The 16,941-nt window shown below is 44.1% G+C and overlaps 1 pseudogene; it reads right to left on the bottom strand.

Moving 5' to 3' along the window:
- Positions 1 to 5,637: 5,637 nt before the first annotated feature.
- On the bottom strand, positions 5,638 to 6,960 carry LOC103345019 (elongation factor 1-alpha, somatic form pseudogene; annotated as a pseudogene).
- Positions 6,961 to 16,941: the final 9,981 nt, after the last annotated feature.

The raw sequence follows: 16,941 nt of genomic DNA, 5'->3' as shown, positions 1-16,941 counted from the left end.
AGTTCTTCCCAAATTGATCTATAGATTCAATGGAATTCCAATCAAAATGTCAGCAATTTGTTTTTTGTATGGTGACAAATTGACTCTAAAGTTTATATGGAGGGGCAGCAGACCCAAAATAAACAACATAACTGTGGCAGAGGAGAACACATTTGAGGGCTGATTCCTCAAAACTTACTATAAAGTAAGGGAATGGAGATAGTGTGGCTTGATAAAACACACAGGCAGGTCAATGAAACAGGGAGTCCAGAAATAGACTCACATAAATATAGCTAGGTGACCTTTGACAAAAAAGCAAAGGCAATACAATGGGCAGAGAGAGCCTTTTCTGTTTTGTTTTGTTTTATTTTATTTTGTTTTATTTTTATTTATTTGAGAGGTAGAGTTATAGACAGAGAGAGAGAAAGAGAGAGGTCCTCCATCTGCTGGCTCACTCCCTAAATGGCCGCAATAGCTGGAGCTGCTCCGATCCAAAGCCAGGAGCCAGGAGCTTCTTCTGGGTCTCCCATGTGGTTGCAGGGGCCCAGGGACTTGGGCTATTTTCCACTGCTTTCCCAGGCCACAGCAGAGAGCTGGATCGGAAGAGGAGCAGCTGGGACATGAACCAGCACCCATAAGGGATGCTGGCACTGCAGGTGGAGGCTTTGCCTACTATGCCACAGCGCTGGTCCCTGGTGCCAGACAATTGAACATCCACATACAAAACTGATTCTAGAAATAGATCTGATACACTTCACAAAAATTAGCTTCAAATGCATTACAGACCTGAATGCAAAACATCAAACTCCTAGCAGATAGCACAGTTGGAAATGTAGGTAACCTTAGATTAGCTGATAACTTTATTTTTAGTTTTCATAAATTTTTATTTCAAAGTAGTATTAACCTTTCAAAATCAAACTATGAATTAATATAAAGGGTTCCTGATACACCACACCCAGCTTCCCCTATTGTTAACATCTTATATTTGTATATTTGTCATAATCTATAAAACACACCCAACTGTCCCTATTATTAACCTCTCCTGTTAGTATATTCATCACAATTAGGGAATCACATCCAGCTTCTCCTATTTTTATGACAAATCCCTCTATTCCTCCTACCCCTCCCAGCTTCTGATAATCAACAAACTGTATTCAGATTGAGTTGCTTTTTTTTTTTTTTTTTTTTTTTTTTTTTTGACAGGCAGAGTGGACAGTGAGAGAGAGAGACAGAGAGAAAGGTCTTCCTTTGCCGTTGGTTCACCCTCCAATGGCCGCCGCGGCCGCGCACCGCGCTGATCCGAAGGCAGGAGCCAGGTGCTTCTCCTGGTCTCCCATGCGGGTGCAGGGCCCAAGGACTTGGGCCATTCTCCACTGCACTCCCTGGCCACAGCAGAGAGCTGGCCTGGAAGAGGGGCAACCAGGACAGAATCCGGTGCCCCGACCGGGACTAGAACCCGGTGTGCCGGCACCGCTAGGTGGAGGATTAGCCTATTGAGCCGTGGCACTGGCTGAGTTGCTTTTTTTAAAAAAAGATTTATTTATTTGAAAGTCAGAATTATACAGAGAGAGAAGAGACAGAGAGAGAGAGAGGTCTTCAATCTGCTGGTCCACTCCCCAGTTGGCTACACCGGCCAGAGGGAGCTGCACCAATCCAAAGCTGGGAGCCAGGAGCTTCCTCTGAGTCTCCTGTGTGGGTGCGGGGGCCCAAGGACTTGGGCCATCTTCTACTGCTTTCCCAGGCCACAGCAGAGAGCTGGATCGGAAGTGGAGCAGGCAGGATTCAAACCTGTGCCCATATTGGATGCCAGCACTGCAGGTGGTGGCTTTATTCACTATGCCGCAGCGCTGGCCCCAAGTTTCTTTCATTTTTTTTTTTTTTTAAATGTCCCATATACAGGAGAGAACATGTTGTGGTTGTCTTTGTGTGTCTGACTTACTTCACTTAACACGATGTCCTCTAGTTCCATCCATGTTACTGCAAATGACAAGATTTTATCCTTTTAATGGTTACATAGTGTTTCATTGTGTATATGTACCACATTTTTAAAATCTATTCATCTGAGGATTTTAAAATTTATCCTCAGGATATGATTGATTCCATGTCTTGGCTACTGTAAACAGTGCAGCAATAAACATGGTGGAGCAGGTATCTTTTTTTTTTTTTTTTAAGATTTATTCATTTATTTTGAAGGTCAGAGTTACAGAGAGAGAGGGAGAGACAGAGAGAGGGATCTTCTACCTGCTGATTCACTCCCCAGATGGCTCTGCAAGGCAGAGGATTAGCCTATTATGCCTTTGTCAGACCAATGGTTAAGAATGTCTACTGCTGGCCGGCGCCGCGGCTCACTAGGCTAATCCTCCACCTAGCGGCGCCGGCACACCGGGTTCTAGTCCTGGTCGGGGCGCCAGATTCTGTCCCGGTTGCCCCTCTTCCAGGCCAGCCCTCTGCTGTGGCCAGGGAGTGCAGTGGAGGATGGCCCAGGTGCTTGGGCCCTGCACCCCATGGGAGACCAGGAAAAGCACCTGGCTCCTGGCTCCTGCCATCGGATCAGCACGGTGTGCCGGCCGCAGCGCGCTGGCCGCGGCGGCCATTGGAGGGTGAACCAACGGCAAAGGAAGACCTTTCTCTCTGTCTCTCTCTCTCACTGTCCACTCTGCCTGTCAAAAAAAAAAAAAAAAAAAAAAAAAAAAGAATGTCTACTGCTATAGTTTTTTTATATAAAGATTTATTTTATTTAGTTGAAAGACAGAGTTACAAAGAGAGATAGAGACAGAGAGAGGTCTTCCATCCACTGGTTCACTCCCCAAATGGCCACAATGGCCGGAGCTGCGCTGATCCGAAGCCAGGAGCCAGAGCTTCTTCTGGGTCTCCCACGTGGGTGCAGGGGCCCAAGGACTTGGGCCATCTTCTTCTGCTTTCCCAGGCCATAGCAGAGAACTGGATCAGAAGAGGAGCAGCTGGGACTAGAACCAGTGCCCATATGGGATGCCAGCACTTCAGGCCAGGGCGTTAACCCACTGTACCACAGCGCCAGCCCCCGTCTACTGCTATAGGTTCAATGAGCTGTGATTACTTTAAAATATATTGTACATGGGTGAAATGGTCATTTTTCCATTCAATTATTGTTTACAGCTGTTGTCTATATTCCCACTAATGTAGGGTTTTCTTTTTGCTTTTTAATTGTTAAACTTCTTATTTAGTGAAATATTAAGTCTTTTTACTGTAATGTAAATTTAAAATATGTTATCACAAAAATAAAAAAAGAAAGGGAGAGGGGGTAAGGTGGGAGGAAGGAAGGAAGGGAATATTATTATATTCTTAAAATTGTATCTATAAACTATATTGGTCTGCCACAAACTAAAATTTTTAAAAGATAAAGACATTTACATAATTTTTTAAGAGAGAGGAAAGAGAGGGAGAGGGAGAGGCAGGGAGGGGGAAGAGAGAGAGCAAGAGAGAGAGTGAGAGAGCGAACGAGAGAGAATGTCTTCTATCCGCTGGTTCACTCCCTAAATGGCTTCAATTGCTGGTGCTGGGCCAGACCAAAGCCAGGAGCCTCATCTGGTTCTTCCACATGGGTGCAGGGATCCAAGCACTTGGGCAGTCCTCTGCTGTTTTCCCAGGCACAATAACAGGACACTGGATTGGAAGTGGAGCAGCCAGGAAATGAACTGGTGCCTAAATAGGATGGCTGGCATTGTAAGCAGTGGCTTTACCCACTATGCTCCAGTGTAGTACTATGTGTGTGTGTATTTGAAGATTTATTTATTTATTTTGAAAGTCAGTTACAGAGAGATAGAGAGAGAGAGAGAGAGAGAATCTTCCATCCTCTGGTTCACTCCCCAAATGGCCACAATAGTCAGAATTGGGCCAGGCTGAAGCCAGGATCCTGGAGCTTCTTCCAGGTCTCCCACATGGGTGATGGAGGCCCAAATACTTGGGTCATCTCCTGCTGCTTTCCCAGGCCATTAGCAGGAAGCTGGATAGGAAGTGGAGCAGCCAGGACTCAAACCTTCATCCATATGGTATGCTAGCATTGAAGGCTCCAGATTTACCTGCTTTGCCACAATTCGCACCAGTCCCAGCACTATTCTAATTTAAATCCCCACCCTTTTCCCACATCCTCCCCAGCATTTGTTGCTTTTTGTCTTTTTGATAACAGCCATTCCAGCAGGGGTGAGGTGATATCTCATTGGGGTTTTGATTTGCATTTCCCAGATGGCTAGTGATGTTGGTCATTTATATTTCTTTGGAGAACCAGAAAGTTCAGGTTCTTTGCCCATTTCCTCTTTTTTTTTTTTTTCCCCCTGTATGATTCAAATACATTTGCTGGTAGCTACACAGTTTTGTATGCAACACATGCTCTTTAGCATTACCAAATTTGGCTTTTGAAACTAAATTACATGTCAACAAGCTTCACTGGCTTTTATGTTCTAGCCGGTAGAGCTGCAGCTAAGGGCCTTGACCGCTTTTCATTAGGTACATAAAACCCAAAAGCGGTGGAAAAACTCGATCGCTCTCCAGAACAGTCAACATTTCTAACTTTCAGCAGATTCTAAACACTTCACACAGCATTTCTGTAGACGGTCCAGTGCTGACCAAAAGGAGACACAGGTTTCTCATTAAACTTTGCTTCAATGGCTCTCAAAATTCGGTGACAGATTTTTGGTCAAGTTGCTTCCATGAAAAAGTACTGATTTTAAAATAAACAATAACTTAAAACTGCCATGAACACACAAAAAAGAAAATAGCCCATAAAACACTCCCCTTTCCGTCTGAAGGTTGTTACATTGTTGCATTGTTATTGCTGACCAGTCTTTCCCTGTTCAACTTAAATGGCCAATGGAGACAAACAGTTCTGAGGTGGTTCTCGCCCCACTGGTGCAGGCTGGGGTGGCTGTTAGAAGGGACCACATCCATTTAGCAGCTGAGCTCTCTGGACAGACTCGGTGACCTTGCCAGCTCCAGCAGCTTTCTTGTCCACTGCTTTGATCACAGCCACGGCCAAGCTCTGTCTCATGTCACAAACAGCAAGATGACCCAGCGGAGGATGCTCAGGGAAGCTCTCAGCACACATGGGCTCCCAGGAACCATCACCAGATTTCAAGAATTTAGGGCCATCTTTCAGTTTCTTGCCCGAACGATGATCCACCTTTCCTTTCAGCTCAGCATACTTGCGAGCTATGTGAGCTGTGTGACAATCCAGAACACGGGTAGAGCTAGCCCTGACTTGGGTGGCACGGTCCAGGATGAGCACCTTGAGCAGTGAAGCCAGCTGCTTCCAGGGGAGGGTTGGTTTTGCTATTGCCAGCAACGCTGCCACAGTGAACATCGTTGGCAGACGTGTTCTTGACATGGAAGCCCACGTCCTCCCTACGGAGAGACTCACTCCAAGCTTCATGGTGCATTTCAGTGGACTTGGCTTCAGTTGTGATGTTCACGGGAGCCATGGTGACCGCTATGCCAGGTTGAGTGTACCAGTCTCCACCGGGCCACAGGGGCAGTGCAGAGGCTTGCCATTCGCTCTGGTTGGTGGAGGAATGCAATCCAGGGCCTCCAGCAGTGTGGTTCCATGACATGGCCATCTTTGCTGGAAACTTTCCATCCCTTGAACCAACACATATTAGCACTTGTCTCCAGCATGTTATCACGGTTCTAACCAAAAATTGGCACAAATGGTACTGTGTCAGGGTTGCAGCCAATTTTCTTGATGTCGGTACTGACTTCCTTGTATCTCTTCTGGCTGTGAGTGGCTGTGAGTGAAGCCCATTTTGTTAACACCGACAATTAGTTGCTTCACTCCCAGTGTATAAGCCAGAAGAGTGTGCTCACGGGTCTGCCATTCTTGGAGATACCAGCTTCGCATTCCCTGACACCAGCAGCAACACCCAGGACCCATGTTCAGCCTGTGACGTGCCTGCACTTGTGTTTCTGATGCAGTCTCTGTGTCCAGGGACATCAGTGACAGTCACGTAACACTTGCCACTCTCACATTTCCACAGGGGGATGTTGATGGTGGTATCAAGTTCACACTCAGCTTTCAGTTTATCCAAGACCTGGGAATACTTGCAGAAGTCCTTTTCCATCCTGGCAGCCTCCTTCCTGAACTTTTTGACGGTTCTTCTCTTGATTCTGCCACCTTCGTAGACTAAACGGTCAGTAGTGGTGGACCTGCCTGAATGTACGTGTCCAGTGATGATGGTGTGGATGCCAATTTTTCCTTTCCCATTTTGGCTTTGACTTAGCGGTGGTCTCCACACCTATGTTCTGCTGGCAGGTCCATTGGGAAACAGTCTTTACCCATTTCTTAACTGGATTGGTTGCTTTATAATTGTCAAGTTTTTGGAGTTCCTCATACATTCTTTTTTTTTTTTTTTTTTTTTTTTTTTTTTTTTTTTTTTTTTTTTTTGACAGGCAGAGTGGACAGTGAGAGAGACAGAGACAGAGAGGTCTTGCTTTTGCCGTTGGTTCACCCTCCAATGGCCGCCGCGGCTGGCGCACTGCGGCCAGCGCACGGCGCTGATCCGAAGCCAGGAGTCAGGTGCTTCTCCTGGTCTCCCATGGGGTGCAGGGCCCAAGCACTTGGGCCATCCTCCACTGCACTCCCTGGCCACAGCAGAGAGCTGGCCTGGAAGAGGGGCAACCGGGACAGAATCCGGCGCCCTGACTGGGACTAGAACCCGGTGTGCCGGCGCCGCAAGGCGGAGGATTTGCCTGTTGAGCCGTGGCACTGGCCCTCATACATTCTGGATATTACTCCTTTGTCAGACAAATTGCTTCCAAATATTTGTTTTGCATTCTGTTGCATGTCTTCACTGTATTGTGGCTTTTGCTGTGTAGAAGCTTCTAAGTTTGATATAATCCCATTTGTCTCATTTTGCTTTTTGTTGCTTGTGCTTTGGGAACCTTAGCCAAGAGGTCATCACCTACACCAATGTCTTGAAGTGTTTCCCCCACATTTTCTTCTAGCAGCTTCATAGTCTCGGGCCTTAAATTTAGATCTTTCCTCCACCTTGAGTTGATCTTTGTATATGGTAACAAGTAGGAATCTAATTTCATTCTTCTACATAAGTATACCCAGTTTTGCCAGCACCACTTATTGGAAAGGCATCCCTTTCTTCAATGTATGTTCTTGGTACATTTGTCAAAAGTCAGTTGGCTATATGAATGTGGATTGATTTCTGGGCTCTCCTATGCAAGAACTAATCAGGCCTGACCCTACTTAGCTTCCAAGATCAGATGAGATCAGGCGTGTTCAGGGTGGAATAGCCATAGACTAATTTCTGGGCTCTATTCTGTTCACTGATTATGTATCAGGCTGGTTTTAATTACTACAGTTTTGTAGTATATTTTGAAATCAGGTATTGTGACGCGTCCAGCTTTTCTTTGTTTATCGCCTCTCTTACTCTGTCTCTCAGAATAGCTTTCACTATTTTGGGTCTTTAGTGGTTCCATGTGAATTTGAGGGTTGTTTTTCTAATTCTGCAAAGAATGTCATTGATATTTTGTTAGGTATTACAATGAATCTGTAGGTTGCTTTAGGTAGTATAGACGTTTCAAGATATGAATCATTGGCCGGCGCCGCGGCTCACTAGGCTAATCCTCCGCTTTGCAGCACCGGCACACCGGGTTCTAGTCCTGGTCGGGGTGCCGGATTCTGTCCCGGTTGCCCCTCTTCCAGGCCAGCTCTCTGCTGTGGCCCAGGAGGGCAGTGGAGGATGGCCCAGGTGCTTGGGCCCTGTGCCCCATGGGAGACCAGGAGAAGTACCTGGCTCCTGCCATCGGATCAGCGCGCCAGCTGTGGCGGCCATTGGAGGGTGAACCAATGGCAAAAGGAAGACCTTTCTCTCTGTCTCTCTCTCTCACTGTCCACTCTGTCAAAAAAAAAAAAAAAAAAAAAAGAGAGAGAGAGAATATGAATCATTTCAATTCATGAACAAGGAATCTCTTGCCATTCTTTTGTGTTGATTATTTCTTTATGTTTTGTAATTTTCATGGTAGAGATTTTCACTTCCTTCATTACATTTATTCCTAAATATTTAATTTTTTGTACCTATTGTGAATGGGATTTCCTTTTCAACAAAATCACTATTGGTGTGTTAAAGTGCTACTTTTTTCTATGTTGATTTTGTATCTTGTGACTTTACTGAGTTGGTCTCTCAGTTCTAACAGCTTTGGGTGAAGTATTTAAGTTTTGTCCATGTACAAAGTCATGTCTGCAAACACAGACTTTTCATTTCCTCCTTTCCAGTTTCAATGCCCTTTAATTCTTTTTCCTCCGCGAGATGTCTTGCTAACACTCGCAATACTATATTGAAGAAGAATGCTGAAAGTGGACATCCTTGTCTTATTCCAGATCTGGGGGGAGGTATGTTGAGCTTTTCCCAATTCAGTGTGATACTAGCTGTTGATTTCTCTATATAGTCATTACAAATTTGAGATCTGTTCCTTCTATGCCTAATTTTTTGAGGATTTGTTTTTCATCATCAGGATGTTGTGTCTAATCAAATGCTTTATCTGACTCTGTTGAGATGATCACAGGTTGTTGTGTTGTTGTTTTTTTTTTTTTTTGTATTTTTTTTCTTATTTTATTTAGTCAGAGTTACACAGAGAGAGGAGAGAGAGAGAGAGAGAGAGAGAGGGGTCTTCCATCCTATGCTTCACTCCCCAATTGGCCGCAACGGCCGAGCTGTGCGGATCCGAAGCCAGGAGCCAGGAGCTTCTTCTGGGTCTCCCACGCGAGTGCAGGGGCCCAAGGACTTGGGCCATCTTCTGCTGCTTTCCCAGGCCATAGCAGAGAGCTGGATCGGAAGTGGAGCATCCGGGTCTCGAACTGGTGCCCATATGGGATGCTGGTGCCTCAGGCCAGGGTGTTAACCCTCTGAACCACAGCGCCGGACCCCCACAGGGTTTTTGTTCTTCCTTCTATTGCTGTGATTTATGATGCTTATTAATTTGCAAAACCTGAGCAATCCTTGCCTACCAGGGATAAAACCCACTGGATTGTGACATATGATCTTTTCTAAGTAGTGCTGGATTCAGTTTGCTAATGTTCAGTTTAGAATTTTTGCATCTATATTCATTAAGGATATTAGCTTGGGCCGGCACCGTGGCTCAATAGGCTAACCATCCACCTAGTAGCACCGGCACACGGGGTTCTAGTCCCGGTCGGGGCGCCGGATTCTGTCCCGGTTGCCCCTCTTCCAGGCCAGCTCTCTGCTGTGGCCAGGGAGTGCAGTGGAGGATGGCCCAAGTGCTTGGGCCCTGCACCCCATGGGACACCAGGAGAAGCACCTGGCTCCTGGCTTCAGATCAGCGCGGTGCGCCGGCCGCAGCGTGCCGGCCGCGGCAGCCATTGGAGGGTGAACCAACGGCAAATGGCAAAAGGAAGACCTTTCTCTCTGTCTCTCTCTCACTGTCCACTCTGCCTGTAAAAAAAAAAAAAAAAGATATTAGCTTGCAGTTTTCTTTTTGTGTTATGTCTTTGTTGAGTTTTAGAGTCAGGGTAATCCTGGCCTCATAAAAAGAGTTTGGCAGAGTTTATTCCATTTCAATATTTTGAAATAGCCTGGAGAGTACTGAGTGAGTTCCTCTGTCAATGTTTTGAAGAATTCAGGTATAATGCCATCAAGTCCTGGATCTCTCTTTAATGGGAGAATTTTAATTACCATTTCAGTTTCATTACTTGTTATGTGTCTGTTTAGAGTTTCTTTATCTTTTTGATTTAATCTTGGTAGGAATTTATCCATTTCTTTGAGGCTTTCTAATTTATTAACATATAGTTGTTCATAGTTTCTTGTAATCCTTCATATTTCCATGGTATTCATTGTAATGTCTCCTCTTTCATCTCTAATGTTATCTATTTAAATATTTTCTCTTTTTATTTATTTCTTAGTCTGGCTAAAGGTTTGTCTATTTTGTTTATCTTTTCAAAAAGCCAACTTTTGTTTTGCTGATCTTTTCTATTTTGTTTGTTTTATTTCTGCTGCAATTCTTTTTTTAAAAAAATTGCATATTTTGAGATTTATCTCCTAAAGTTAATTTTTGTTTAGTTTTCTTTTTCTAATAAAAATTTATTTATTTATTTGAAAGGCAGAGTTTCAGAGAGACAGAGGCAGAGAGCAAGGTCTTCCATCCACTGGTTTATTCCCCAAATGGCCACAATGTCAGGAGCTGGGCCAATCCGAAGCCAGGAGTCTGGAACTTCTTCTAGGTCTCCCATGTGGTTGTTGAGGCCCAAGGACTTGGGCCATCTTCCACTGCTTCCCCAGACCATAGCAAAGAGCTGGATCAGAAGAGGAGCAGGGGCCGGCGCTGTGGCACCATGGGTAAAGCCACCACCTGCAGTGCCGGCATCCCATATGGACGCTGATTCAAGTTCCAGCTGCTCCACTTCTGATCCAGCTCTCTGCTATGGCCTGGGAAAGCAGTAGAAGATGGCCCATGTTCTTGGGCCCCTGCACCCGTGTGAGAGACCCAGAAGAAGCTCCTGGCTCCTGGCTTCGGATCGGATCGGCACAGCTCTGGCCGTTGCGGCCGACTGGGGAGTGAACCAGCAGATAAAAGACCTCTCTCGTCTCTCTGTGCCTCTCCTTCTCTCTGTGTGTAACTCTGACTTTCAAATAAATAAATAAACCTTTTTAAAAAAAATGAAGTGGAGCAGCCGGGACTCAAACCGGTGCCCATATGGGATGCCGGGACTGCAGGTGGCAGCTTTACCCACTATGCCACAGCACTAGCCCCTTTCTTTTCTTTCTTTCTTTCTTTTTTTTTTTTTTTTTTTTTTTAAGGTTTTATTTATTTGAGAGGTAGAGTTGCAGACAGAGAGAAATGTCTTCCATCTGCTGGGTCACTCTCTAGATGGCCGCAACGGCCAGAGCTGCGCTGATCCGATCCGAAGACAGGAGCCAGGAGCTTCTTCTGGGTCTCTCACGTGGGTGCAGGGACCCAAGGACTTGGGCCATCTTCTACTGCTATCCCAGGCCACAACATAGAGCTGGATCGGAAGAGGAGCAGCCGGGACTAGAATCGGTGCCCATATGGGATGCTGGCGCTTCAGGCCAGGGCATTAACCTGCTGCACCACACCGCCGACCCCTGTTCTTGTTTTTCTAAGTTCTTGAGAAACAGCATTGGATTGTTTTTTGAGATCTATGTTTTCAAGATGTGGACTTAGTGCTATGCTATAAACTTCCCTCTTAAAACTGCTTTTGCTATATCTCACAGGTTTGGATATGTTTTGTTTTTATTTCCTTTTGTTTCAAGAAATTTTTTATTTCCTTTTTAACTTCTTCAATGATCCATTGGTCATTCAGTAGCATGTTGTTAAAGTTCCATGTATTTTTAAATACTCTGTTGTTGTTGATTTCTAGTTTTATTCCCTTGTGGTCTGAGAAGACACATGACATGATTGCCATTTTTAAAAATTTGCTTAGACTTGACTTGTGTCCCAATATAAAGCCAATTCTAGAAATGTCCCCTGCGCTGGTGAGAAAAATGTGTATTCTGTAGTTGGTGGGTGGAGTGTTCTGCAAATGTCAGGTCCATTTGATCTGTAGTATGGTTTAACTCTGCTCTGTCTTTGTCGATTTTCTGTCTTGATTATCTCTCCATTTATCAGTGGGTGTTGAAGTTCCCAACAGTTTTTGTGTTTGAGTTTTCCCCTCCTTTTAGGTCTAATAATATTTATTTTATATATCTAGGTGATTTATCTTGGATGCCTATATATTTATGATTATTATAACTTCTAGCCAAGTCCATCCTCTAATCAATACATAATGTACTCCTTTGTCTCTTTTTACAGTTTTTTGATTTAAAGTCTGTTTCTTCTGATATGAGAATAGTTACCCATCTCTTTTTTGGCTTCCATTGCATGGTATATCTTTTTCTAACCTTTTTCTTTCAATCTATGTGTATCCTTACCTGTCAAGTGAGTTTCTTATAGGTAGCATATAATTTGGTCTTTTAAAAAATCCATTCAACCAGCTTAAATCTTTTGACTGGGCAATTCAATGAAGTTGTACTTAAGGCTAATTTTTGTTTTAAGATTGTTTATGTCTTTGAAAGGCAGAGCAACAGAGAGACAGGGAGAGATCTTCCACCTGCTGGTCCACTCCCCAAACAGCCACAACAGCCAGGGCTGGACCAAGCCAAAGTCAGGAGCCAGGAACTACATACAGGTCTCCCACATGGGTGGCAGGGGCCCACACCCCAGTTGGCCACAATGGCCAGAGCTGAGTTGATCCAAAGCTAGGAGCCAGGAGCTTCTTCCTGGTCTCCCACGCAGGTGCAGGGGCCCAAGGACTTGGGCCATCCTCTACTGTTTTCCCAGAGAGCTGGACTGGAAGAGGAGCAACTGGGACTAGAACCGGTGCCCATGGGGATGCGGGTGCTTTAGGCCAGTGTGTTAACCCGCTGAGCCACAGCGCCGGCCCCACATTATAATTATTTGTTCACTTAATAGTATCCCATATGTCTCCTAGGCTTTCTTCATTCTAACTATTTTCTCTTCACTTTTCAATATAAGAATCTTGTCCTCAAGATCAGACATTCTTTCACCCACTTGGTCTGTGCTGTTGTTGAAGCTCTCATTTTTTTTTTTTTAATTTCATTGACTGAGGTTTTTAGCTGCAAATTTCTGATGAACTCTTTTTAATGACTTCTATCTCTTCATCGAGTTTCTCACTGATATCATGTAGTGTTTTCCTCATTTCTTTGAATCGTTTAACAGTATTCTCTTACTTCTCACTGAGTTTCCTTAAGATCATTATTTTGAACCCTTTTTCGGGAATGTAATAGGTTTGCTTCAAATTAGGATCTATTTCTGTAGCATTATTGCATTGTTTCGTCTTGTATCATGCTTCCTTGCTTCATGTTTCCTGTGTCCTTATGCTGATGTCTGCACATCTGGTACAGCAATTCCTTCTTTTTAAAGGGGTAGATTTTATTAGAAAAGACTTTTTTGTTTAGATGGAATGTGAGGTGTCAGTTGGGTAGTTGGCTTTGGTTCTAGTTGAGCCCAGAAATATCACCTCTGGGTGATTTTTGTCAGCTGTGATTGATCAGCAGTGTCTATGAGTGCTATAGGTGTGTAGTCTGCACGGATTGTGGAGGTGGTAGTATGACTTTGAAGTGGATGTGGGTGTGCTAAAGGGTGTGTCTTTAGTCCCCAGGAAGTTGAGTGCCAATTGCACCAGGGTCTTTGATGGCTGTAGCCGTGTTCCTGGCACTACGAGACTCAGAAAGAGCTGTCCCCCTGTCCTGCCAGGCAAGCCTGAGTGATGCCAGCGCTCAAGGCTCCAATAGCTATGGTTCTGAGACTGTATGATGCAGAGGGGGAATGGTCCTTTCAAATAAGTAAAAAATGTAAAAACTGCAGTGGTTGCAATGAATAGGAGGAGGAAGAGTTGAAAAGATGCCACATGGAATATTTTTCAGGTGGTGAAACTACTCTGCATGAGACTATAATAGTCAATATACATTGGTTCAAACCCATAAAATGTACAATACCAGGAGTGACCTCTGATGTATGGACTCTGGGTGATAAGGACCTGGCAAAGTAGGTCCATCAGTTGCAAAAATATATCTGTCTGGTAGGTTATATGGATAATGGAGGAGGCTCTGCACTTGTAGGAACAAAAGATATAGGGGCATTTCTCTGTACCATATTGTCAATTTTCCTGTGAACTTAAAACTGCTCAAAAATAGCTAGATAGGAGTCACAAATGGAAGTGTTGCATAGTGCAGCTGGGTGTCTATAGTTCACAACACATGCACTGCACCAAGAACTGGTAGAAAGGAGCTGGTAGTCTCCAAACATAGCTGGGTGAAGGAAGTGGAAGGGCTGGGTGCCTGCTCTGATTGGCTCAGGCTGTGTGCACGTGTGTTGAAGTATTGCACTGTACCCTGTAAACATGGATACGTTTTGTACATTAATCAAAAATTTCTTAAAATAATTTTTATGATGAGAAAATAACAGGTTTTATTTTTTAAAAATCCATAATGAGATATCAATATACACCTTTCAGAATTTCTAAGATAGAAGTCTGAGCACTAAATGCTTATACAGATGTAGAGAAACTGCATCACTCATGCATTGCTGGTGGGAATGTAAAATATCAGAGCCCTTCAGAAAATTTATGGAAAATGGAATTAAAAGATATGTTTATTTTGAGGCCAAAAAATTAAAATGCTTACGCATGAGGGGTCTTCGACAAATTTCATGCACCTCAACATTTTTGGTACCAAAATCAATGTAACTATTTGAGAGACAGAGCTGTCATCCACTGGTTCACACTGCACATGCGGGCAGTGGCCGGGAAGCTGACGCCTGGAACCCAGAACTGAATTCAGGTATCCCAAATGGCTGGCAAGCACGCAGTCACCTCAGCGTTCACCTGCTTCCTCCTAGGGTCTACTGTAGCAGGAAATTTGAGTCAAGAGTCAGAAGTGGGTATTGAACCCAGTTATTCTAATATGGGTCATGCCTTCATAATTAGGCCAAATGCCAGCCCATACTTACCTTTTAATTCTATTTTTCCCACACACTTTTTTGAAGGAGCCACAGAGTACAGCTACTCTGGAAAAGAATCTGGCAATTTCTTCAAAAATAAAATATACAATGAACATATGACTCAGGAATTTTATTTTTGGGCATTTCTCAGACAAATGAAAACTTTTTTATACATAAAAACTTGTATGTGAATGTTTATGAAAGACATACTTGTGATGGGCAAAAACTGAAATTAACCCAGATGTCCTTCAACAGGCAAATAGTCATATACACTCTGGAACATGCCATGAAATATGACTCAGCAATAAAAAATACTGAACTATGATGTGCATGATGACTTGGGTTCATTATCCACAAATTATATTGAATGAAAAAAAAATAGTCCCAGAAGGTTGCATACTATATGGTTTAATTTTTTTAATTTTAATTTTTATGCATTTGAGAGATGCATATATATATCTATATATACATCTATATATATATATGGGTGGGGAGAGAGAGAGAGAGGTCTCATCTGCTGGCTCACCTCCTAAACACACGCAGTGTCCAGAGCTGAGCTAGGCTGAGCCAGGGTGAAGCCAGGAGCCAGGAACTCAGTCTAGAACTCCACAGGGTTGACTGGGGCCCAACTACTTGAGCCATCATCTGCTGCCTCCCAGAGTCTGCTTTAGGAGGAAGCTGGAATTGGGAGTGGAGCCAGGACTTGGATCCAGGCTCTGACAGGGATTCAGGCATCTCACTAGGGTCTTAATCACCGGACTGACTACTTGTCCTGTATGAAACATTTTTGAAGTGACGACAATTTAAAAATGGAAGCTGGATGGAGGGTAAAGGGTTTAAGGCTACAGGTGGGATGGGGCAGGAGGGAGGTAGATGTGATATAAAGGGGAAACACTAGAGGGATGTCTATGGTGCTGGAACTACTCTGTATTTTGACACAGGTGATGAAATTGTACAGATCTGCCGGCGCCGCAGCTCACTAGGCTAATCTTCCGCCTGCGGCGCCAGCACCCTGGGTTCTAGTCCCGGTTGGGGTGCCGGATTCTGTCCCAGTTGCTCCTCTTCCAGTCCAGCTCTCTGCTGTGGCCTGGGAAGGCAATGGAGGGTGGCCCAGGTCCTTGGGCCCTGCACCCGCATGGGAGACCAGGAGGAAGCACCTGGTTCCTGGCTTCAGATCGGCGCAGTGTGCCAGCTGTAGCGGCCACTTGGGGGGTGAACCACGGTAAAAGGAAGACCTTTCTCTCTCTCTCTCTCTCACTGTCTAACTCAGCCTGTCAAAAAAAAAAAAAAAAAAAACTGTACAGATCTTAAAGTCACACACATACATTCACAAACGAATGTCAGTCAAACTGGGGAGATCTGTATAAGATCAGTTGATTATAGCAACTTCAATAACTGGGTCTCATAAAATGTTATCATTAATGGACAATGGGCAAAGTACAAGGGACTTCTCTATTATTCCTCAGAACATTATATAAATATATAATTATTGGAACAAATTTTCAATTAAAAATATGTAAGTATCGATGGGCATTCAACCTAGTGATTAAGATGCTGGTTACGACATTCACGTCTCATCTTGTAGTGCATGGATTCATTACCTGGCTCTTGCTCCTGACTCCATCTTTTTGGTTATGCAAATCCTGGGAGGCTCAGTAGTAGGGTCTCTGCCATCTACACAGGGAAACCCGAATTGAGTTCCCAGCTCCTGGCCCCGGCCCAGCTCAGCCCTGGCTACTGTGGGCACTGGAGAGTGAACAGCAGATAGGAGCTCTCTCTAAGTCTCAAATAGATAAGTAAATAGACAAGCATTTCTTTAAAAATGTGTAAATACCTGGAAACCATGGTCAACGGCAACACGGATGACTTTGACATTGCTCAGAAGAATACAAAGGGAAGATGAAAGAACCTGGAGAAGCTATGAGAGATTCCTCACATTCCCTCCAAAGTGTGGAACTACAGATAATATACCAGGAGCTAAAAGTACTGAAATGCCCTCCTCCTGTGTTGTCTTCATCAATTTCTTGCTCTAAGTACAGCTGTTCTATCTGCCGTATACAGGTGTAGCAATCCAAACGCTCCTGTATTGAATCTGATGGAATTCTCTTCATTTTCTGATGGGTAAATCTGATTCCCGTGATTTCTGGCATATAACTCAAGCAGTCTGAACCATTTCTGGCAATGATCAATTCACTTTTGATTTGTCATGTGAAATGCTGTAATTTTAGATTCTCCTTCCACTCGTTTGACTTCATGCTTCTTGACTTAAATAGTTTACCTTGAAAGTTGTCCAGTTTCATAAATGTGTCCATATAAGGAATGATCAAGAAGTAATGCCTTCTAATTTTTATTGTTCTTGTCAGTGATCAGGCACTTGCCAAAAATTATTCTTTGATGTCCCTGCATCTCCTGTTCCTACTGCTGAAATTACATTAAAGACCAATGGTT

This window comes from Oryctolagus cuniculus, chromosome 2, assembly GCF_051225735.1.
Source record: "Oryctolagus cuniculus isolate XC-2025 breed Fujian yellow rabbit chromosome 2, ASM5122573v1, whole genome shotgun sequence".
NCBI classification, from domain to species: domain Eukaryota; kingdom Metazoa; phylum Chordata; class Mammalia; order Lagomorpha; family Leporidae; genus Oryctolagus; species Oryctolagus cuniculus.
Note: the sequence above shows the minus strand (reverse complement) of the source record. Positions and strands in the feature narration are given on the sequence as shown.